Source organism: Ascaphus truei, chromosome 14 (genome assembly GCF_040206685.1).
Source record: "Ascaphus truei isolate aAscTru1 chromosome 14, aAscTru1.hap1, whole genome shotgun sequence".
NCBI lineage: Eukaryota > Metazoa > Chordata > Amphibia > Anura > Ascaphidae > Ascaphus > Ascaphus truei.
Window position 1 is genome coordinate 50,379,552 of NC_134496.1, and position 26,694 is coordinate 50,406,245.

The 26,694-nt window shown below is 45.8% G+C and overlaps 1 protein-coding gene across 9 annotated transcripts in view; it reads left to right on the forward strand.

The window, feature by feature from the left end:
• Nucleotides 1–26,694, forward strand: part of LRCH3 (leucine rich repeats and calponin homology domain containing 3) — a 77,038-nt gene that overhangs the window by 2,545 nt on the left and 47,799 nt on the right. The gene's annotated exons all lie outside the window — the stretch shown is intronic.

Genomic DNA, 26,694 nt, shown 5'->3' on the forward strand with positions numbered 1-26,694 from the left:
CCGGGGTATGTCCCAGACAGGGGGGAGATGTCCCATACACAGCCCCGGGGTATGTCCCATACACAGCCCTGGGGTATGTCACAGAGAGGGGGAGATGTCTCATACACAGCCCCGGGGTATGTCCCAGACAGGGGGGAGAGATGCCCCATACACAGCCCCGGGGTATGTCACAGAGAGGGGGAGATGTCTCATACACAGCCCGGGGGTATGTCCCAGAGAGGGGGAGATGTCCCATACACAGCCCCGGGGTATGTCCCAGACAGGGGGGAGATGTCCCATACACAGCCCGGGGGTATGTCGCAGAGAGGGGGAGATGTCCCATACACAGCCCGGGGGTATGTCCCAGACAGGGGGAGATGTCCCATACACAGCCCCGGGGATATGTCACAGAGAGGGGGGGGGGGGATATCCCATACACAGCCCAGGGTATGTCACAGAGAGGGGGAGATGTCCCATACACAGCCCTGGGGTATGTCCCAGAGAGGGGGAGATGCCCCATACACAGCCCCGGGGTATGTCCCAGAGAGGGGGGAGATGTCCCATACACAGCCCGGGGGTATGTCGCAGAGAGGGGGAGATGTCCCATACACAGCCCCGAGGGTATGTCCCAGAGAGGGGGGAGATGCCCCATACACAGCCCGGGGGTATGTCCCAGACAGGGGGAGATGTCCCACACACAGCCCCGGGGATATGTCACAGAGAGGGGGGGGGGATATCCCATACACAGCCCAGGGTATGTCACAGAGAGGGGGAGATGTCCCATACACAGCCCTGGGGTATGTCCCAGAGAGGGGGAGATGCCCCATACACAGCCCCGGGGTATGTCCCAGAGAGGGGGGAGATGTCCCATACACAGCCCGGGGGTATGTCCCAGAGAGGGGGGGAGATGTGTCAGACAGAGGGGGGATGACACTCGCAGCCCCGATCTTATGTCACTGGGTTGGTGGGGGGGGAGAATGTCTGTATAGAGATGTAGATTGTAAGCTCTTCGAGCAAGGTTTGCATTGTACATGGATAAAGCCATTATTACTGATTTAGCTGTAAATTGCATGTTAAATCTCAGTTCCCAGTTTAGCCCTGCTCCCTCCTAGTCAGTGATTGGATACTTGTTTAAAGTCATTGTACACACCTTAAAAAAAAGTACACAAATAAAACAGCATTTATTAACCTCTGTGTTGCCAGAGGGGCATGCGGCTGTAAGGCCATATTTACTAAGTTGTGCTCAGACATAACACACTGTACAATGCCATAAAACACGTTTAAGTGACTGGGCAGAAAGGTGCCTTATGGCTTTGCAGCGCTTCGTGAATAAGGCCCTGTATGTATTCTATTGAAAGTACATTATCGCAGACTTGTCATTGGGTTGTTTTACTGTAAATGACAAATTGTACAGTAACATTCCACCATACTGATATGTTACAGTGGGGCATGGATATATTATATTTGCAGAAATGTTAAGAAAAATGGGACTTTTTCTGCGCAGTGTATTGAAAACTGTGTGTTTTGGGCTGAATTTTGCCTTGCAGCTAATTTAAAAAAAAATCCACAGTAAAATCCCACTATGTTGATATTTGTTGCAGAGGAATAATGAGGCATCATATTGTTTGTGACAGTTACATATAATGGGATTTAAAATAGTGTCTGATGGCTTGGCCAGCTCCTGGAACATGTTTTTTTGTGACAGCCGTGTTATGGAAGAGGTTAAAACCTTTTTAGCAGAACAGTAACGTCAGGGCACTGTTAATGGATGTGATGGACTTGTTAGACTTGTTATATAGCAGGTGGATGTTTCACTGTATTTATATTGTCCCGTTCTTATTACCCCAATATGAGCAGCCCAGGGTCGTCCTGTTCTGAATCGAGCATATGAGGCGTGTGCACTGAGCTTTCACACTGACATCCTTCATGCAACCGAACACTCCCCTCTCACCCGAAACTTCTGCTTCCTCCATCTGCTCAAACAGAGCATTGATGTCTAACTCTGCATAATACATCATGACCGAATATATGTTCATTCTCTGAGTGCTGTTCTGTAATTGTATAATAACCCAACACCCTGTTGTTGTTATTGTCATTCTTCGCTATGCAATGGTTACCCGCATAATGATATTATTTTGCCAAGTGAGCAGCTAATTGTGTGGCGAGAGAATGTGGCTTTTTGAGGTTTTTCCAAAAGTGCTGCAAATGTTTTGCTGTTTAATTGCTGACGATGCTTATAGTGTTTGTCACAGTGAGGCATGTCGCCTGGAAAAGTGGAGGAGTTTATCATCAGTGCTCTGACACAAAGTATAATAGAGCAAGTAAGACAATACAGTGCCATTCAATGCCGGTGTTGTTCTGTCCTTGTAACAATGTTTTGAGGTGGTTGAGATAATGTGTGGCGTTTAGCCAGTGCTTCCTAAATAATCAGGAATAAGTGGGTTGGTGTTCTTAACCTTGCAATGCGTTTGCAGGGCAGTCTGGCAGAGAAGGAGTTAATGGCGCAGCTTGATTTCTGCTGTTGTGAAAGATAAAGTAGCACTGTATTTCAAATGCCGCTAAATATTTGGTACCCTCATTAAAAAATGGCCGCACTTGTGACTTTTCTCCAAATTCCTGTATGGAAAACTCGCCAATCTTCAGTTCCCAGGTAGTAACTGTTTGAGTGTGTCTTTTACACCTTGGCATTTCGGCTGTGATTCAGGGCTGTTTGTTGTGATAGAGCAAAGATCTTTAAAGTGGCGTTACCTCTTGGTTTATATTGACTAGATTGGAAACATGGGGTCCCCATAGCTGAACGCTGTTGGTTTCAGTTCCAGGGACGCCATGCCCCCCCGAGATACTTACATCTGTAGGGGCAGCCAGCATCAGCTCCGGGTAGGCACAGAACATGTCTGTTTACAGGTCACGCAGGTCAATCGGAAGCTGCGACATCGTCCCTTGCAACTTTCGATTGGCCTGCGTGATGTGGGACCTTTAAACAGCAGTGAGAGCCAGCCATCGGAAGGGGATACTGGTATCTCACCGTGGGGGGTCCCCAGAGCTGAAATTAGCACGGTTCACCTCTGGAGACCCCTTGCTTGCCACCTAGGGGGAGGGGGGGATATTATTTTTATTGTATTTGTTTGAAAGGCAATGGTGCTTTTAAAGCTTCCATTCATTCTTACAAACATTTTTCTTTTGCTGTAACAATATGTGTACACTAAAATGTGAATCGAAAGCTAGTTACACATATTTTCTCCTATCACATTGTTAATCTTTTTCGTGGAAGGCTTTTAGTTTTATAATCTATATTTTAAGCCCCAGATTCTGCATCTCCATGTTAATCCGCAACAGTACTAGTGCTGCTAAAATGTACTTATTTTTAGCATTCGGCTACATCATGGAGGCAGCCATCTTAAATGTGGGAAACCAAAAATGATAGGCGTTTTGTCATAGCAACGTTAAAGGGACAGTCCATTTGTAGCAGGTCAAAATGATAAATGTAAAACTCATCCGTATACCTGGCTTCCTTAGGCCGCGCTTATAGTGACCGCAATGTTGCGTCAAAACCAATGCATTGTTGCCGTCGTCAGCGCTTATAGTGCACGTGACGGCGCGACCAAGCAACAGGGCTACGAAAAATCTGGTAGTCACTGTTATTTGATATTTTTTTTTCCGGCGACGGTCTCTCCTTGTGGCCAATCAGAGAGCTTCTCCCTCCCTCTGCCTTCCCCTTTTATGACGTCACTGGCCTTGTAGCCAGCGACGTCGCCTAAACTTGAATTACAACTATCACGACGGCGATGGGTGACGTCATCGGTTGCGTCACCGGCAGTATAAGCGCAGCTTTAGAAAGATGTAATCACTTTTCAAGTAACTTTTTTTAAACTATTTGTATCATGTGAAAATGAAATATTCTTTGCCTTTCCCCGGGAACAAAATCAGCGACTTGTGTTTATCTGTGCTGTGCCGACACAGCTTGGTGACAGACCTTAGCACAAATATACATTACACCATGGGTGCTCAACTCCAGTCCCCAAGCCCCCCCCCATCCCCCCCGTCCAACAGGTCAGGTCAAAGACTGAGCCTCTAATAGATCAGGATTGTATATCCCTCACGTTTTTGTTTACCGTGGAAATGTTGTAGGTTAAAAGGTTATTTTAAAATACGATTACCAAAAAGGTCTCAATCTGCGATATTTAACCTAATAAGCACACTATTGCTGCACTTTTATTTACATCCTAGGCAGGACTTGCTACGATGAAAACATAGTACTGTATTATGTACTTGAGTGCATACTTTTACTACAAGGTATTAAAGCGCACCAGTAAACCAACTTTCTACCGATGTGTAAAACAGACTTCCTGAAACCAAGCGTCTGTGGAAAGATTTTCTGCGAAACTAAAACCGCATATTATCAGCACAGACAAACCGTATAGTTGTAGTTGAAGACTTATCTGTGTGTCTGTACCATATGACGACCGTGCCCCAGTACATGGTTGGAAGTTACTCAATTTTGACCTGCTCCAGTTTCTGAAAGAATATGAATCCCTATTAGAGGGATCTGCAATATCTTGCTGTGTGTCTGTAGGGGAGCCTGGCGTGGTGGGGAGTGGGTGGGGGGGAGGGGCGTAATGCAGCAGTGTGGGGAGTCAGCGCAGCTGGAGTGCAGTGGGGGGGGAAAGCTCGGGGCACTGTGGGGAGCCGGCCCTGTTGGGCACAGTGTGGGGAGCTGGCTGTAGTCGGGCACAGTGTGGAGAGCTCCCCTCCCCCCCCATACCACTTCCAGCTACTTCTGGGAGCAGCAGTTTTCTCTGGAACACAATTCCGTGCAATTGTATGTTTTGAATTGTTTACTGTAATCATTGTTGGGACCTTCTGACAAACGTTGCTGGAAAACTATTGTATTTTGAATCCATTTAAAACCGAGCCTGGGCGATTGCGGATGAGCTGCTGCTCGGACTCTCCCATGAGTGGTCAGCATCATACTGGAAGGAACTTTGGGCTTTGGCCCACAATAACTTGCTCTTTGTTTTGGCAAATGCCTGTGTAGTCAAAAAAAGCATGTAGTTTGTGTTGATCACAATGAGATCCTGCCACCTGCCCAACAAACCCAGCCAGGCATACAATATGTGTGTGTAATTATCCTGAGCACATTGAAGTCAAATTAAGAAACGCTTCCTTTTTTCCCAGTCCTAGAAACAAACGTGCTGAGCATTGCATGCCAGAACTTCCTCCTCTCAGGTAAATGTTTTCTCCCCGTTGGCAGCATCGGTATTTGTGTTGCAGGAAAGTGGAAGCACTCGGCCTCATAACACATTCTCTGCTGTTTGTAATGTTTGTTCATTATTTCAGTCCTGTAAAAGATTTGCAGGTGTCACAGAGTCCTTATCTGCACCATACCATCAAACATGGGGTGTACGTGCCCGCATTGAACCGGCTGTTACCTAGATATGATCTTTCACCTGTGCAAAGAAGGAAGCACTTTCCTGCCCTGTCTTTATCAACCCCTTTCTGTAGGGCAGCATACCTAGAAAGACATGTGACTCTAAAAATGGGTGCGCGCCGCACTGATCACTGAAGCTTCATAATTGCTGAGTCCTTCCTCGTTTAGGTATGAGTCCCTAACACCAGCAGTGCACACTGGGTATTCCGCGACGTTTCTTATGGAGACGTTTGCTGTTCAGCCTTAGTGACGCAGACCTCCAGGAATGGACGGAGTAGCCGAGCTTTCTCTTTTAATTGCAACTCCAGCATACTTTGTGCGTGGCCCTTCACCCACCATTTTTGGGCTTTTGTGACTGGGTGTGTGTTATGCGTCTGCTGTTTGTATTGTACTGTTCACAAATGGTGCAGTCTGTGTCACAGTCTGGCCTGTAATACTGCAGTGTACACAGTCACGGGAAACGGTGTCATCTTCAGTAAACCTTCACATTTTAAAAACAATATGACTAAAACCAGATTGTGGCGTGTGTAGGAGAGAGCGCCATGAAACCCCGGGCTCGCTCGCACTACACATGCTACAAATTACTGAGCAGTTTAAAAATAACATGTTGTGTAACAGAGCCCAGAGCCTGCCACATGACTCCAGAGACTTGAAAACTGACGGGATCATCTGTAGAGGTGCAAGTCATACTTGGCACTGAGTATTGGTGCTGCAAGAACATCAAATCAATCAGCCATTTAGTAAACTTACGTTTCAAAGCTTCTTTAAGAATGTAAAATGTGTAATATATGTATTTTTTTAAATAAAGATACAAGGTAAAATCTGAACAGCACAACAAATACCAGGAACATTGTACGTCGTTTTTTCTTTAGCGACATTTATGGTTTGGCACCTGGTCTCACTGCTGTCTGATTAGCAGGAGAACTCGAGTGAAGTTGGTGCAGAATGCAGATTTACCCGCCGTTACTGTTAAACCTTTTCAAACCATCCCATGCCCCTGGCATTGTTTTTATAACTTTTTTTGATTAAGAAACCCTATAATTATATTGTGAAGTTCTGCTAAACTCCGACTCTCTCTAATAGCGCGTCTGAGATCGGATACATTGTAAGGAACCCCAACCTCTCTAATGGCGCGTCTGAGATCGGATACATTGTAAGGAACCCCAACCTCTCTAATGGCGCGTCTGAGATCAGATGCATTGTAAGGAACCCCAACCCTCTCTAATAGCGTGTCTGAGATCAGATGCATTGTAAGGAACCCCAACCCTCTCTAATAGTGCGTCTGAGATCAGATGCATTGTAAATTGTTCTGTATTTGGAACAATTTTCAAATGACCTTATAATTGGAGGGAACCCTTGAGGGATGCCTGAGGAACCCTGTTGAACTACACTTTGGTGTAGAGTAACAACGGACGTACGTGGAATTAGAATACAATAGTAAAAACATTAATATTAACTTATAAACTTCGGTGTCAGATGTGTCTGCTTGAAAATACATTCTAGGCCCGATACGTTTTGAACCTTTTACTCTACAGAACGTTTTTATTTTTAAATGATTTGTGGGGTCTAATTATTTGTTATATTTTCTAACAACTTCTGATCCCGTCACTAATATTAGGGTGGCGGCATCACATACGAAAGGGCCGGCTGTGCTGAGAGGGACGCTCACCTCTGCTCACCTGATACTGTAATTAGTAAATCATGTTGACGTATTCTCACCATTTCCATCAACTAGTTTGCAACAAAACACAAGTTTCCATCCATATTTTACTTCTTGCCGGCACCGCAAGCTGCTAGGGTTTCACCACACAGGCTAAAGGAGCAAACCAAGCAATATCCTACGTGTGGGTTTTTTTTTTTTTTTTTAATATAAATCAGTTTTGTAGTGTTACATAATACTTGCTACATTTTTTTTATTTTAAAATTCAACTCTTCATGCCATTTTCAATGAGCTTTCATATACTGAGTGTAACAGGGAATTAACCCAGTCAATAGAAAGCTTCAGTGGTCTGGGTAATCCAGCAGGGAGTTGGTTAATTGCAACTCGACAACGATTGGTTAATTGCAACTCGACAATTTACTGATGGCTGCAGACGTCAGCGATTCAGCCAATGAGCGCGAAACAGCCTGGTGACAGCCCCCCCCCCCCCCCCATCACAGTGAAGGGATCGCTCAAGCGCCAGGCGCGGGCGTCTCCACGCGCTCAGTCGCGCGCACGTCTCCACTATACACGGAGCATCATTTGATTTCTGTAGCAGTGTTTACCACTCCTCCCCAGCAGTGCGAGATCTTTGTAACACTTTACAGTTTGGATAATTTGTTGCCAATATTCCCAGCAGTTTGAGCTGCAAACTGTAACAATAGATAATGTTACCTTAGTGATATAAAAATACAATGTAGCAGTTTATTTACACTGACTGAAGGATTGATTTGAAACTGAAAGGCGGCCATTTAGTGAACCCTGGGAAGCAGGATTTCAATAAAGATAATTAAATACTGCATATATTAGAACAATTAAAACAAATATACATATATATATATAACTGCTTGGATTGCCTCTCTTTAATAATGCAGCGTGCTATGCCTGGATTTCCTTGCAAGGATGTGTTATCCGATGGGTATGAGGGAGGGATGCTCCCTTCTCAGCAGCTGAGGGTTTTTCTTTATGCATATTACACACCAGGCCTGAGTCAGTGTCAGCGAGTGAGTGCTATTCCAAGCAAGTTTTTATTTATTTTAAGGCGTATTTCTTGTCTTGTCAGCTGAAGTCACGTTCATGTTTCCATGGTGTACAAACACACAGCATACCTATCCCCTGCCTCTTAAACACTTGAATCCTTTTGGGGATGTGTTATGTATATTAGGATTTGTGCAAAATATTTCCATCATCTGTTTACAGTGAGAACGATATAAAGAAAGCTGCGCACGGATTGTAGTTGCAGTGCCCGGGATGTTACATTGTCTGCTGCAGAAGGGGTGCTCCGCGCCAGTCCTAAAGCCCCCCACCCCATCCCCCAACAGCTCAGGTTTTCAGGATATCCCTGCTTCAGCACAGGTGGCTCAATCAGAGGCTCAGTCTTTGACTGAGTCTCTGATTGAGCCACCTGTGCTGAAGCAGGGATATCCTGAAAACCTGACCTGTTGGGGGGCTTGAGGACTGGAGTTGAGCCCCCCTGTGCTACAACATGTAAACTTCTGCATTTTTTATTTTTTGGAACTACAATCAGCGTGCCTCCATCTTTTGGATGTTGTACCATGTATATGCCACTACTTGGAATATAGGGGCACGGATGTGCCAATTTGCACCAGAACTAAAACTTTTCTTAAGCTACTTCTAGGCAATAGGCGCGCTCTGTCTATAGAGGGAGACTGGTTGTTTTTTAGCGGGGGTCACAGTTTTGATCGCTGTATCCTCTTCCTCTCCTGACTTCTGCCAGATTTATTTATTTTTAATTCTGGATATTTTAATTTAGTATGCAAGAGCATGTTATTAAATTAGCGTTCTTTGATTAGCTCTTCTAACAGATCTTGTCAGATAATGAGTGACTTTTTTTTAAAGATCTACTGTGATATTTTTATATTCTGTACGGTAGGGTTTTTGTCACTTTTGTACCCATCATAACTTATATATGATGTGTATTTAAAATCTATTCCCGTTTCACATTGCAACGCCAGTATAACCAGCCTCACACTGAGACCCAAAAGGTGGATATAGCTGTCTGTGATTAGGTTACTGGCTCTGCACTTCTTTAACCCTGGCTGTGCTGAAAAGCGGTGTAATGCGCAGGCGTAAGTTTATAGGGATCCCATGTTACAATGGATAAGAAGTGATTAGGCAGGGTGCTGGACCGGCCTGAGACGTGACTGTGCTCACAAGTGGTATTTTTATTTACTCTATTTAAATCCAATTTAGGATCTCTTGGTAAAGTGGCATTTTTGTTGCAGTAATAATGTCAGTGGCACATTAAAATATTTGAAACATGACGAGGGTTTAACATTGCCATTCTTTCCTTATAAAATTCCCTGCACATATCCCTGGGCTGTCCTTACCTGCAGAGTTTCTCCTTTTTGAACACAGTTGCTTGATGTTTTTGTTCAAGCCCCGAGGGTTACAGGTTTGGGTTGGTTTTACAAGTGGGAGCATGTTGTGAGGGGGAGATGCATTATTGTCAGTGTGCAATTAGTTTCCATTTTTTGTATGACAGTAGTAGAAATCCCCTGTTTAATAAAGAGTGCTGTTTACCTTTTGTTGAGCGCTTCCTCATTAGGCACGAGGCGATGTTTATTAGGCGGTAGTCGGAGTAGAAGTGGGGGTCACACACTGGCTTGCCCTGTGTTCCTGAGAAATGTTGTTAGAGGTGACATGTATGTACCCCTGAGCAAATCGAGAACTGACCTTAACGGTCACACTTTCCGACTGCGTCGCCGGCAGTTTCCTTTCTGCAATTACTGCAAGATCCAAAAAATGTTGCTGTAATAGAGATGAATTTCTGCACCTGCCGAACCCCCTGGAAAATATATAGATCGGGGGCGGCCAACTCCAGTCCTCATGGGCCACCAACAGGTCAGGTTTTAAGGCTATCCCTACTTCAGATGTTGATTGAGCCACCTGTGCTGAAACAGGGATATCCTTAAAACCTGACCTGTTGGTGGCTCCTGAGGACTGGAGTTGGCCGCCCCGATACAGATGACACTTCAGGGGACACAGTTATTGTGCTTATGCATGTCGGATGACACATTGACAAAGTCATGGCGTTCATCCCAACATTAAAAGATCGCGTCGGCTCTTTTTCAGCTGGAAATAATGAATAACTAGCTAATGCTTATCACAGCAATAATATACTGTATGTGTCTGATTCTTTACCGATCCTAGCAACACCATGCTCTACCCTGTGTAAATAAGGCCTCGGCCAGGCTCCCTGCTGGCGTGCTGAGGCGCAGGGACAGCAGGTGCTTTACCTGGCCTTGCGGTTGCTTACCGCACGCGCTGTCAGGGGGCGGGCACGTCACAGGCCGGGGGCGGGCCAGTGACGTCACGGAGCTGGTTCGCCCTCATTGGGCGAACCGCTCACGTGACCGGCCTGTCGCGCCGGCAAGCGGGGGAATTTTAAATTCCCCTAAGACCTGCGCTTGCGGAAGCGCAGGTGAGCCCCTATTATAGCCGCTCTAATTGCGGCTGTAGGGGCTCAGTGCTGAGCGGGAGCGCGCGTCAGCACGCTTCAGCAAGCAAGCGCTAAACATGGCCGAGGCCTCATGCCTTAACACAAGCTTTTATCTATCTCGCCTCTCCTAATAAAGAGATTTATACCATGTACTACAGTCATTTAAAAAAACATTTATAATAAAGCAGCAGCCTCCCTAAGCTCTGATTTTAAACATACTAAGGCAGGCTAGGAGGATTCACAATGATACAGGACTTCTCCGCTTTCTATTCTGTATATTGCCAAAGTCTTTGTAACAATGACATTTTGCTTCTCGGCTATCCCCCCCTCTCCCAGCCGCACAAAGATCGCCTTCAGATTGTCCCACAGGCCTGCATTCTAACCGAACAGTATTTATTGTGGAGGGAAAGGCTGTAATGAAACGTCCTATGTTCCTCTAATAACTCCTCCAGGCCATTCGACACAGCATTACATCATCTGAAACAGAGCCCATTGTGCTGCACAAACAAGGCCGGAACAGGCACATTTTAAGGCCTAATCGGCCAGTATTTTGCAGACATGCTGGAAGGTTTTGGTACTTTGCCAAGTCATCTGTGTGAAGTTACCAACCAAAAAACATATCAGCGACGAGGCCTCTATGTGCGGAGAGGAAACCCCCATCTTCAAACAGCAGATATAGACCTCTGCTGTAAGCACCGTGAGTGTCAGGGACCCCCAGCTGTCACCCATCCGTTTAACACGCCGAGCTTTGGGGTGTGATTACATGGACTGTCCCACTTGGAGAGCAACAAAATCATTTACATTTTCCAAATGTAACCATTCCTAAAGTGAACATTTTGCTTTTTTTGTTATTGGTGAAAGCAAAGTATGGTTGCTATAAATATAGATGGATATCTTGCACAGCCTGGGTTGGGTCTGTTGGCTCCAGTTCCCCTCACCAAAGAGCTGTATCAATGATACCTCTCTCTGATGAAGGTCTATATGGGCAGAAATATTGGCAACTTCAGACCTGTATCTGACTTTAATTATTTTGTTATTCTTAATTTTATATGTATGGATTGAGCCCATTTGCTTTTTCATTTGGTTATCTTCAAGGCTCCGCAGCGCTGAAAAACATTAAAATACAGATTTGAGGCGTGCGCACACTATTCAACATGGTGGCTGAAATACGTTTTTTTTTAAATTTGTGCTGACTCGCTACACACTGTACTTCTTCATGCCTCCGAAACGCAAAAAGCCTCTTCAAACAAATGTGATCCTTTTCTTAAAGATAGACGACCAAGGCAGTCAGAGCATGGCGGTTCTGCAACTCCGATGTAGGAGGGAGGTGCAGAGTCCGATTCTGAAAGAGGACTTCCAACCCTCTACTTTTGTTTTACAAAATAAACTAATGTATTCGGTTGGATCTGCAGCAGGTGCATGCAGACATTCGATCAGCGATCTCACTTGGGAGCAAACGGATACTTTGGATAACACGATGGAGGAGTATGCGACCTACCAGGGAACTATGGAATTTAAGCTTCAGCAATAGCATAACCAAGTTATTCATCTCGAGCTTCGGCTTGAACAATTGTCCTAGGTGGAATAATATTCCAGAAATGTTGACGAATACCTCAGACAATGGGTCTTAATAGACTAAAGGATGCGTTTGCATTATTTCTCTTCCATGGATCATATCCTTATCAGAAATAATCTTTGAGAACTCTCCGCTCACAATGTTTAGAGAATTGGAATTGGTTAAGCTCTGGGACCAGCCAAAACAATATAAGGGGGGCTTCCCATCTCATCTCCGCAAGACATGGTAAAACGGCAACCTTGGTATTCTGGAGGAATCCTCATTCTTTCTGGACTCTTTGGGCTTACCTGCTTCACTTCTGCAGTCTGTATCCCCTCCAGCACTGAAAGCCAACCCATTGGTAGCAGAGTAGTCATGGGTCAGATGTAAACGATGAAAGCAAGCTTGAACATATACGCCCTGCTCACGGAGTTCCCCAACAGTATAAGCCTTTAGGGAATAGCTTACTGGTAGATTCTCCTCAACTAATGCCTCCTTGTAACAGGCCTCTTAGATTGTGTATAATTGGTTCACTCTGGTGGTCTATCTGGCCATTTTAGCGGTTCCTTGTTTCTTATTTATATTTATGTTCCTTTTTTTGTCCCTTAATTTCAGATGTATTTGGTCCAGAGTTCCTCTCTTCCCATGCCCTCACCTTTTATATTTATTGGGGGTGTTTTTTGTTATCAGGGCCAGTCTCGCTGAGTTTTTTTTATATTTTGCTTCTCAGCTTTAATATTTTGGGGGGCTCTCTACTCAGTGGTATGTTTATTCATTGTTAATAGTTGATGCCCCTAGAGGTATATACACACAATGTTACGGGATTGACTTCTGTTTTTAAACGTTGCGTACGTCAGAATGTTATTTAGTTTTTCTCCACCGAAACCGTTAAAAGAAAACCGACCATCTTTATGTATTTGAGAAACATTTCCTCAGATATTCTTTTTTTCTTTTCTCTCCAGTTGTGTGAATAAAAGTGGCTGTATTATATTCTTACATGCTAGGGACCCCTTTCTGTTACTAAAACACAAATCTGATCATGAAGGTAGACATTTATATAGTTTAAATGCTCAATAAGTACTCTCCCACTTAAGCATGCATTTGTACCCCCAGGGCCACCGACAGATTTCCTGGGGCCCAGGACTAGAGTTTCAACAGCACTCCCCCCACACACCGGCGTCGGCGGTCTTGCGAAGCCCCCCTCCCCCCATTTCACACCTTTACATTTCACATCTATTTCCCCCTCTTTTCCCATGTATTCTCTCCCCCGTTTCATTCTCCCTTCTCTATCTTCATTACTACTTCTTACACCCCCGGGTCTGGACACTTGTCCCTGCACCCCCCCCCCCGCCCCTGTCGGCAGCCCTGTGTACGCCTAATTCTGGGCAAATACCATTTTTGCAGGATTCCTTTTTTATTTATTTTTAGAACATATTGCTTTTTGATCTTATGTTCTACTTGGCCTGGACTTTAAGATGATTGTGGACTCCTTTAAATAGTTCAAATGCTTTTTATCCTCAGGATTAAGGATTAGCATCCTTATTTACCTCAAAAGGCCTTAGAGACGCCTGGCGAGTCACACTTCTTATTCCTCACCACACGCATCCTATTCTCTTATTGAGTATATTCTTTTTAAGATTTTCATCTGAATCTCTAGCTCTATTAGAAGTATAACATGGGCAGATCATGCCCTGTCTGATCTTCTTTTGATGGATATTGTTCAAACTCCCACTTCTTGGTGTTGAAATGAATCCCTTTGGAATGATTACAAAAGTTTAGATCAGATTCGTTCTCAACTGGTTGACTTATTTTCTTTGAATGATACCCCAGATATGTCTTGCTTTACGGGAGGTGCATGATGCAGCAATTAGGAGTCTATTGATTGATTGTTTTGATCACTATTAGGAAACAGGAGAGGGAAAAGCAGATACATGTTCTGTAAAACCCCATTTGGAAGCTGAGCAGAAAGCCCGTCTTACTGCCGGAGTCCTGTTTAGGATAAAACAACTCTACTCATCTTACAGATAAAACTGCCAAAGCTCTGGGATGCACCCAATAAATATATTATTAAAAAGCGAGCAAAGCAGAACATCTCTCAGCTCATAAACGTCTGTGTGTTTGCTATGAAAGCAAGTTTAAATCAGATTTAACATGATTCTACAGTAACTTATAAGAAATATTACTCTTCCCTTTAAAATCCTGATATGAGAAGTTCTTCTCAGGAAAGGAATTATAACATTACTCAATATTCAGCATATCTGGTTCTACCACCAATCTCCAGGTTAATACTGTATTTCCAGGGGATTGAAGCTATAACGGCTTAATTCCTCAGACTCAAAGCCTTTATAGTCTTTCTAACCAATATTATAAAAATATTGTAAGCATTCTTGCCCTGTTTTTAGTTCATGTTGGAAGGGTTTGTCCCCTCTAGTATACTGGAATGTATACTTTAATGTTGTTGACATAAAATAAATAAATGACGAGATTTGTGATGACTTTTCTCTTTCATTGTAGTACATTGGAAATGCTAGTGCATGTTTTACCCCTAATAGATTGCATGCTGTTTTTGGAGGGGTCTCCCCACTTCGCTGGAGATTTATACTAATCTCTGCTCATTGGGAAATGTTTGCTGGAAATGCCCCACAGTTCCTTGGTGGGTTGGGATTTTTACTTGAGAAGTTGATTGATGAAAGATCCTCTGATTAGCCTGGCTTCAGCCCATCTTGGAGAGATTTGCTCCTAACAGAAAGTCGTTGTGCAGTTGTGTGGAACAAGCCCACCCCTCCGCCTGTCTCGTGTACAGTATCTATATTCTTGTATTTCTCGTGTAACGTTGATGCGGACGATGACTTTTCTCCTTAAGAATTCAGTGTAAAAGTTTTGTGATCCTTGGAGACGTGTTTTTTCCATTTGCAGAAAATCACCTTTTGTTGAATTATTTTGTTTTGAACCGATTTCTCGTTTATTTTTCCTGTTTTTAATCTATTTTTTGTAATTTAATTTTTTATCTGTTTATCCCCTCTTTTCTTTTGTATTCTATAGCCCTCCTTATCAAAACTCTGCTCAACATTTTTATTTAATTTTGAAAATACTTATCTTAGTATAGATTTGTATTTCATTTTTGTTGTTGACCAAAAATCATGATATTTAAAGCTGCAAAACATGTGACATATTACGTGGTTTTTTTTTTAATACATCAGTTCTGGTGTATTAGATAAGTGACCTGTGTTTTTTTTTTTTTTATATGTAAGTATTTGTATTCAATTTTTAATGAGTATTAATATACTGAACATCCTTTGATTTCTATAACCGGTTTAGCCACCTCCCCAGCAGTGCAAGATCTGTGCAACACTTTCCTGCTTGATCATTTGTTGCCAAAGTTCCCAGCAATTTGAGCTGCAAACTGTAACAATAGATACTGTTACCGTCGTAATATAAGAATACATTGTAGATGCTGAGTTACACTGACTGAAGCAGCCATTATGTTAGGCACACAATCAGGATCTTTGCACATTTATAACAGGAGCAGCAAACGATTGCCAGGTTAGGTAAGAATGTAGAATTACACATTGTCACATGTGTTACATATTTAAATAAAAGGAGGGGAGGGAGAATGTAGTATTGCTGCTTTGAAATGAATAAGAAAATGATAAATATAAATGAGTAGTTTGTGCGGATGTGCCAGTGCTATAAATCTTTCTCTGGTGTCAAGTAACACACGTCCATTGGTGGAAACGTACATTGGCTGCATAGAAGTTTGTTACATCAGAGTAGCGACAAAGTGAAACAGAATGTGGGGCGGTGATGTATGACAATAAAGAGCATTGTCCCGCACTGTCCCTCCTCCCTGCGGTGATTAGTACAAATCGGGGTGACTACATACTGGAACACAATACATTGCGAGGCTATGAACCCCCCCCAGGACAGGCTTTCTCTGAATTCGTGATGTATGCAGCTAGATCTTTACCTTTTCCTGTCATGCTTAAACCTGTAATGTTGACCGTACCAAAAGAATTCCTTAACGGTCGTGTTAAAACCCGCGCTTTTGTAATGCACTGCATACATTGTTGACGTGTGTGTATATATATATGTATATATATTTAATATATATATGTATATATATTTTATATATATATATATTTAATATATATTTAATATATATATAATATACTAAAAAAATTATATATATTTAATATATATATAATATACTAAAAAAATTATATATATATTTAATAAATACATAGAAAACGGAATGTTAGTATTTTGGTAACATGCGCTAGAATTAGAATAATTCACTTTAAATTACAGTTGGTCTCTTCAGTTTGTAGAAGATCAATCACTAGCCCCTAAATAGCTTTGCATTTTGTCAAGTTATATATTGCAGTATAAACTAATATTAAGAATTACCACAGTTAAAATTTAAAAAAAATTGAACTGCAGACATGTCATTTGCGGAAGTATTTAAATGATAAACGCCAGTGGGCTCTGCCTGTGCAAACCATTGTTTAAACACAGCTAGAAAAGAGAGCAGCCGGAGGAAATGCCGCCCCATGGCTCCGAAAATGAAAAAAGCATTTGCAAATACTTCTAGATTAACCGTGCAGCTGTGGCCCCTTTAACATGTCATTGCTAGTAAGTCACTTAATTCAGATGGATTGACCCTTTAACTGAGGGGCGAACAGGCCAGCAGTTACAAAGCTGCCGTGCTGAGGACCATTCCAAAGCATGTGTGTTGTTACCTGCCCAGCAGAACGTGTTCACATCACGTATACAATATATACTATATTAGTGAAAGCACTGTATGCCTGCCTGCCTGCTGGATGTCCGGTGTCCCTAGGGGAAATCTCATTGGTCCCTTGGGCCGCCCCCGCACACCTCTCATTGGCCTGAGGCGGAGTGACGGCCCAAAGGACACACAGGGACACAAACACACACACAGGGACACACACAGGGACACACACAGGGACACACACAGGGACACACACAGGGACACACACACACACACACACACACAGGGACACACACACACACACACACACACACACAGGGACACACACAGGGACACACACACACACACACACACACACGGACACACACACAGGGACACACACACACACACACTCACACACACTCACACACACTCACACACACTCACACACACTCACACACACTCACACACACATACACACAGGGACACACACACACACACACAGTAGGGGGGGGGTGTACATTAGCAGCATGTATAACCCGGGGGGGGGGGCTCACATACCCGCCGGAGCCTCCGCCTCTTCCTCCCCGAAATCAGCCTCCACACCTGCGCGCACCTCCTCCTCTCCCCGTGTCTCCCGCGCTTTCAAACCCCCCCCCCCCCGGCGCCGCTACAGTCAGCGGAGGAGCGAGTGCCCGGGACACAGCGGGGGAGCGGCCACAACAAGCTGCCTCCCGCCTCAGTTCCACGTGGGAGCGGCCGGACGGGTGAGTGAGCGGCCTTCACCCACCCCTCACCCCCCTTCAAATCACCTCCCCTCCACCTCCCCCTCCCCCCCCGGCGCCGCTACAGTCAGCGGAGCGAGCGAGTGCCCGGGACACAGCGGGGGAGCGGCCACAACAAGCTGCCTCCCGCCTCAGATACACGTGGGAGCGGCCGGACGGGTGAGGGAGCTGCCGGACGGGTGAGTGAGCGGCCGGACGGGTGAGGGAGCGGCCTTCACCTCCCCTCACCCCCCTTCACCTCCCCTCACCCCCCTTCACCTCACCTCCCCTCACCTCCCCTCACTCCACTTCCCTTCCCTTCCACCTCCCTCCACCCCCCCTTCACCTCCCCTCCACCCCCCTTCACCTCCCCTCCACCCCCCTTCACCTCCCCTTCACCCCCCCCCACCTCCCCTTCACCCCCCCACCTCCCCTTCACCCCCCCTTCACCTCCCACCTCCCCTTCACACCCCCCCACCTCCCCTCCACACCCCCCTTCACCTCCCCTCCACCCCCCCCCCCCACCTCCCCTCCACCCCCCCCCTTCACCTCCCCTCCACCCCCACCCTTCACCTCCCCTCCACCTTCACCCCCCCTTCACCTTCCCTTCACTCCCCCCTTACAACCTCCCACCACCTCCTCACCACCTCCACCCCCCTTCCCACCTCCCCCACCCCCCTTCCCAACTTCCCCCCACCTCCCCTTCCCCCCCACCTCCCCTTCCCCCCCACCCCCCTCCTTCCCACCACCTCCCCCCCACCTCCCCTTCCCCCCCACCTCCCCTTCCCCCCCACCCCCCTCCTTCCCACCACCTCCCCCCCACCCCCCCCCTTCCCACCACCTCCCCAACTCCCCACCACCTCCCCCCCCCTTCCCACCACCTCCCCCCCACCCCCCCCTTCCCCCCACCTCCCCTTCCCCCCCACCTCCCCTTCCCCCCCACCCCCCTCCTTCCCACCACCTCCCCCCCACCCCCCTCCTTCCCACCACCTCCCCCCCACCCCCCCCCTTCCCACCACCTCCCCCCCACCCCCCCCCCTTCCCTGAGGCGGAGTCACGGGCCAAAGGACACACAGGGACACAGACACACACACACACACGTAGACACACACACACACAGACGTAGACACACACACACGTATACACACACACACGTATACACACACACACGTATACACACACACACGTATACACAAACACACACACGTAGACACAAACACACACACGTATACACAAACACACACACGTATACACAAACACACACACGTAGACACACACACACATAGACACACACGTAGACACACACGTACACACACACACACACACACACACACACGTACACACGCACACACACGCACGTAGACACACACACACACACGTACACGTACACACACACACATGTACACGTAGACACACACACACATGTACACGTAGACACGTACACACACATGTACACGTACACACACACACACACACACACACACACACACATGTACACGTAGACACGTACACACACACACACATGTACACGTATACTCACACACATGTACACGTACACACACACATGGAGACATACACACACACACACATGGAGACATACACACACACACATGGAGACATACACACACACACATGTACACATACACACACACGTACACACTCACACACGTATACACACAGGTATACATACACATAATGTATACACACACACATGTATATACACACACACACACATGTATACACACACACACATGTGTACACACACACATGTGTACACACACACATGTGTACACACACACGTATACACACACACGTATACACACACACACGTATACACAAACACACACACGTAGACACAAACACACACACGTATACACAAACACACACACGTATACACAAACACACACACGTAGACACACACACACATACACACACACACGTACACACACACGTACACACACGCACGTAGACACACACACGTACACACACACACATGTACACGTAGACACACACACACATGTACACGTAGACACGTACACACACACACACACGTACACGTACACACACACACACACATGTACACGTAGACACGTACACACACACACATGTACACGTACACACACACATGGAGACATAAACACACACACATGGAGACATACACACACACACACATGGAGACATACACACACACACACATGGAGACATACACACACACACACACACGTATACACTCACACACGTATACACACAGGTATACATACACATAATGTATACACACACACACATGTATACACACACACACATGTATACACACACACACACATGTATACACACACACACACACACACGTGTATACACACACACATGTGTATACACACACACATGTGTATACACACACACATGTGTATACACACACACATGTGTATACACACATGTGTATACACACACATGTGTACACACACACATGTGTACACACACACATGTGTACACACACACATGTGTACACACACATGTGTATACACACACATGTATATACACACACATGTATACACACACACACATGTATACACACACACACACGTATACACACACACACACGTATACACACACACACGTGTATACACACAAACATGTGTACACACACACAAATGTACACACACACACACACACACACACATACAATGTATACACACAAACATGTATACACACACACAAACATGTATACACGTGTATACACACATGTATACACGTGTATACACACATGTTTATACACACACACACACGTATACACACACACAATATATACATACACACAATGTATACACACACACATGTGTATACACACATGTGTATACACACACACACACGTGTATACACACACACGTGTATACACACACACGTGTATACACACACATACGTGTATACACACACACGTGTATACACACACACGTACACATACACACACATGTATACACACACACACATACAATGTATACACACAAACATGTATACACACACACACCCCAGCACCACCACATCAGCACACCGGTATCCCATGCCCCCCCAGCACACTGGCATTCTCGGCTCCCATCAACACCATCAGCACCCACACATCGCCACCTTTGCACCTCCCCCATCGGCACACCCACATCCGCACCCCCACATCAGCCCCAAACCCTCCCAAATCAGCACACCAATACAATCACCATCAGTACAGCCACAGCAGCACTACCACCGCACATGGGCCGCGTGGACCACTCCCCACCCAAATGCCACACCCACACCACAAACATCCCGGGCAACGCCGGGGCTCTCAGCTAGTACAATATATACTCAACAAGGTAGTCAAGCATACCCATCCCTGATGAAGGTGCATGTTGCACCGAAACGTTGGATGCTGTTATGACTCTTTTTAGTCATGAAATCACCTTTTTGATTTATCTATTTTAGGGGTGCTTGATTACCGTGTTTGTTATGCTATCTCCTGGCCTGAGTTTTTGTGTCCTAGCACCCATTTGCTGTTTCCTGTTATGCTTATAGACCCCACGAGGGAGCATTCCAATTTGCTGGACCTGGTTCTGTTTTCGTCTATACAATATATACTAAAATCTCATTGTAACATGCATTGCTTGCTTTGTAAGTGGATGCTCACACTGAGCAGAATCAGCTTTTCCGAACATTTCCGACCTAAAGAACGCAGATCACGGTACAGAAATCCTTATTCCTGCATTAATTAGCAGTGTTTTTCTTTCCGTTCTCTCTAATTGAGATGCACTTTGGCGCCAGACCCTTTTAATAAGAATTTCACATTTAAAAAAATGTCTTTCAACTTGTTTACGAGTCATCATTCAGTGGCACTATCCTTAAAACGTTACCGCTATACGTACAAACAGCAGCGATGCTTACTCATGTCACACTTATAGTAAATACAAATAATGTCCTGACTGATGTTTCATTAAAGAAACATGAGAACCCCATCAGAATGTAAAAGAGTTGTATTGTAGTGTTTGCTTTGAGGTTTCTATTTGATAGATACTGTACTTTAGTTAGCGCTCATCACACTCTATTAAGGCTTCCACATCTGGTCAGTGGTGGAGGGAAACATTTTCAGCATTTGGCACTGTGTGTTCCCATGTTTCAGGAAGCTAAATATAAATCACAGCTGTAGATGGGCTGCTAACTTTGCGGTTCTGTATCGCACAGCGTGCTCCGAAACCTGCAACCCCCTAATTCTGCGCACCGGTCCATTTTGCTGGAATAATATTTGTTTGAATGAACGTTGGATGAGAGGAAAGATGTTCTGCTCCAGATGGAGAATAGTATTTTAGCATAGAGTTAAATATTATTGAGATTTTAATAAATTACAAACGTGGTGGAAAATCATTTCTTTCACAAGGATTTATAAAGGAAAATGTTTTAATAAACGTATTTATTTATAAAATATTTTACCAGGGAGTAATACATTGAGAGTTACCTCTCGTTTTCAAGTATGTCCTGGGCACAGAGTTAAGACAAATACATGGATAGAAATACAGTTACATAAGTGAACAGGGAATACATTATATACAAGACATTGCATGCACAGTATTAAATGCTGACTGAATTATTTAAGGAACAATAGGTCATACACCTATAAATAATACAGTAGTGTGGGTGTATAATCACAGGTAAGCATGATACATGTTTGCAAAACAATGTTTGAGAAAAGGATTGTAGTATTTTGCCATTTCTAGCGTTGGTTTGGAATATGAGCCATGGTTGGGAAAAAAATGTTTTATATTTTTAACGAAGCAACGTCAGTAAACCTCCCCCCCCCCCCCCCATGCTGACCTGTTCACTGTTAACATGAAAGCTCTAATCCAGGGGGCTCAACTCCAGTCCTCAAGCCCTCCCCCCCACCCCCCAACAGGTCAGGTTTTCAGGATATCCCTGCTTCAGGACAGGTGGCTCAGTCCTTCGCCCGAGCCTCTGATTGAGCCACCTGTGCTGAACCAGAGAGATCCTGAAAAGCTGAACTGTTGGGGTGGTGCTGACCCCCCTGCTCTAACCCATGCAGCACTTCTAGTGGTGGTTCAAAGTTTTGCCATCCTAATTCTGGGAGGCCTAGAAATATGCTCTGTATAATGGTTTGTTAGAGGGTTCACACTGGTCATGAGGAAAGCACACGGAGTTTGAGACAATATACTGTCTGATGGCACAGACCCCTTACCGGATATGCATTATGTTGTATGATTTATTGCACGCAGCTGTATACTTCCTGTATGTGTGTGCGGGTGCAGGGAAACTAGCACAGTTCCATGTAACAGCATAGTGTGTGTTAGAAGTGATATTCCAGGGCCCGAGCGTCAGGTGATCACCGCAGCGCTGTGTAAGGGAAAGTAGCACAGTTCCATGTAACAGCATAGTGCGTGTTAGAAGTGATATTCCAGGGCCCGAGCGTCAGGTGATCACCGCAGCGCTGTGTAAGGGAAAGTAGCACAGTTCTATGTAACAGCATAGTGCGTGTTAGAAGTGATATTCCAGGGCCCGAGCGTCGGGTGATCACCGCAGCGCTGTGTAAGGGAAAGTAGCACAGTTCCATGTAACAGCATAGTGCGTGTTAGAAGTGATATTCCAGGGCCCGAGCGTCAGGTGATCACCGCAGCGCTGTGTAAGGGAAAGTAGCACAGTTCCATGTAACAGCATAGTGCGTGTTAGAAGTGATATTCCAGGGCCCAAGCGTCAGGTGATCACCGCAGCGCTGTGTAAGGGAAAGTAGCACAGTTCCATGTAACAGCATAGTGTGTGTTAGAAGTGATATTCCAGGGCCCGAGCGTCAGGTGATCACCGCAGCGCTGTGTAAGGGAAAGTAGCACAGTTCCATGTAACAGCATAGTGTGTGTTAGAAGTGATATTCCAGGGCCCGAGAGGCAGGTGATCACCGCAGCGCTGTGTAAGGGAAAGTAGCACAGTTCCATGTAACAGCATAGTGTGTGTTAGAAGTGATATTCCAGGGCCCGAGCGTCAGGTGATCACCGCAGCGCTGTGTAAGGGAAAGTAGCACAGTTCCATGTAACAGCATAGTGCGTGTTAGAAGTGATATTCCAGGGCCCGAGCGTCGGGTGATCACCGCAGCGCTGTGTAAGGGAAAGTAGCACAGTTCCATGTAACAGCATAGTGCGTGTTAGAAGTGATATTCCAGGGCCCGAGCGTCAGGTGATCACCGCAGCGCTGTGTAAGGGAAAGTAGCACAGTTCCATGTAACAGCATAGTGCGTGTTAGAAGTGATATTCCAGGGCCCAAGCGTCAGGTGATCACCGCAGCGCTGTGTAAGGGAAAGTAGCACAGTTCCATGTAACAGCATAGTGCGTGTTAGAGTGATATTCCAGGGCCCGAGCGTCGGGTGATCACCGCAGCGCTGTGTAAGGGAAAGTAGCACAGTTCCATGTAACAGCATAGTGCGTGTTAGGAGTGATATTCCAGGGCCCGAGCGTCAGGTGATCACCGCAGCGCTGTATAAGGGAAAGTAGCACAGTTCCATGTAACAGCATAGTGCGTGTTAGAGTGATATTCCAGGGCCCGAGCGTCAGGTGATCACCGCAGCGCTGTGTAAGGGAAAGTAGCACAGTTCCATGTAACAGCATAGTGCGTGTTAGAAGTGATATTCCAGGGCCCAAGCGTCAGGTGATCACCGCAGCGCTGTGTAAGGGAAAGTAGCACAGTTCCATGTAACAGCATAGTGCGTGTTAGGAGTGATATTCCAGGGCCCGAGCGTCGGGTGATCACCGCAGCGCTGTGTAAGGGAAAGTAGCACAGTTCCATGTAACAGCATAGTGCGTGTTAGGAGTGATATTCCAGGGCCCGAGCGTCAGGTGATCACCGCAGCGCTGTATAAGGGAAAGTAGCACAGTTCCATGTAACAGCATAGTGCATGTTAGAGTGATATTCCAGGGCCCGAGCGTCAGGTGATCACCGCAGCGCTGTGTAAGGGAAAGTAGCACAGTTCCATGTAACAGCATAGTGCGTGTTAGAAGTGATATTCCAGGGCCCGAGCGTCAGGTGATCACCGCAGCGCTGTGTAAGGGAAAGTAGAACAGTTCCATGTAACAGCATAGTGCGTGTTATAAGTGATATTCCAGGGCCCGAGCGTCAGGTGATCACCGCAGCGCTGTGTAAGGGAAAGTAGCACAGTTCCATGTAACAGCATAGTGCGTGTTAGAAATGATATTCCAGGGCCCGAGCGTCGGGTGATCACCGCAGCGCTGTGTAAGGGAAAGTAGCACAGTTCCATGTAACAGCATAGTGCGTGTTAGGAGTGATATTCCAGGGCCCGAGCGTCAGGTGATCACCGCAGCGCTGTGTAAGGGAAAGTAGCACAATTCCATGTAACAGCATAGTGCGTGTTAGAAGTGATATTCCAGGGCCCGAGCGTCAGGTGATCACCGCAGCGCTGTGTAAGGGAAAGTAGCACATTTCCATGTAACAGCATAGTGCGTGTTAGAAGTGATATTCCAGGGCCCGAGCGCCGGGTGATCACCGCAGCGCTGTGTAAGGGAAAGTAGCACAGTTCCATGTAACAGCATAGTGCGTGTTAGAAGTGATATTCCAGGGCCCGAGCGTCGGGTGATCACCGCAGCGCTGTGTAAGGGAAAGTAGCACAGTTCCATGTAACAGCATAGTGCGTGTTAGACGTGATATTCCAGGGCCCGAGCGTCGGGTGATCACCGCAGCGCTGTGTAAGGGAAAGTAGCACAGTTCCATGTAACAGCATAGTGCGTGTTAGGAGTGATATTCCAGGGCCCGAGAGGCAGGTGAACACCGCAGCGCTGTGTAAGGGAAAGCTGGAAACTAAAACAACTGCTAATATTTCAGAGAAAACAGTTTAAAAATACACATCCTATGTCGTTCTATACATAAGGCCCGATCAGTGGAACCGTGTTTTTCACGGAGGCTGCTGTATATTCCGGTACTTTTTGTAGTAAGACAGGGTTATATTTGTAGAAAACGTTACTAAATGTATGTTAAATAATGGAACAATATTACAAGTGTGGTAGCAGGGGCTGTCCAAGTGTGTTGCTTTTTAGTCTAAAGTTTGCAAATGTCATGTGACTGTCCATACTAAAGTGGAATTACAGGCCGGCCTAATCCCGCAGGAATGGCATCTGGGTCATTCTGTTGCATGTTTTAGAAGTCGGATCATCCAGCTTGGCCACGAAGGAAGAAATGTGGTTTCAGAACATCATTACATGGGAGTCATAAAGTCACTCGCTGAGCGCTTCCCCAAGCCCGGACAGAAAACACCTTTCCGATTCGCCGCAGGACGCTGCCAGATCATTCACTTAAACCAGGGGTGCTCAACTCCAGTTCTCAAGCCCCCATCCCCCCCCCACCCCCCCGCCCAACAGGTCAGGTTTCCAGGATATCCCTGCTTCAGCACAGGTGGCTCAATTAGTTCTTGCTTCAGCACCCAGTGGCTCAATCAAAGGCTCAGTCAAAGACTGATCCTCTGATTGAGCCACCTGTGCTGAAGCAGGGATATCTTAAAAACCTGACCTGTTAGTGGCCCTTGAGGACTGAAATTGCCCACCCCTGATCTACATAATGAATCTATCAACAGACAGTTGTTCAGGCCAGGACTTCCCAAATTCAATCCACAACAGGCTACATTTTCCACAGGAACAGGCACAAGTCTCTCAGTGGTAATTCGAGCTAGACTAATTGGTTAATTAAGTGTTAATGAGACATCTTGCAAATGTATCCTTTTGGCTGCTTTAGCCTGAGGCCCAGGCCAGGCCTCTGAGATCCATGGGAGAGGGATATTTTGCAGACACACAGAGAAATGCTACAAACAGGCAGGTCTATTTTCACTGGAAGAGGAAATCCAGGATGCAGAGGTGATCTAGCAGCTGAGCGGAGGACACAGGTTTTTATGCCCTACTGCAGGGAATGAGGGTGTGCAGGGGTGCTGCAGAGAGCCGGTGGCAGCTGTCAGGACAGCTATATTTATACCAGAGTACAAGACGGTTCATTAAATATTCGGGTTCTCATTTTAAAGGAGATTAGAATCTTGTGGATTTAAATCTCATTTTATAAGGTTTGAAAGAGGAGGCTTCAGTTTT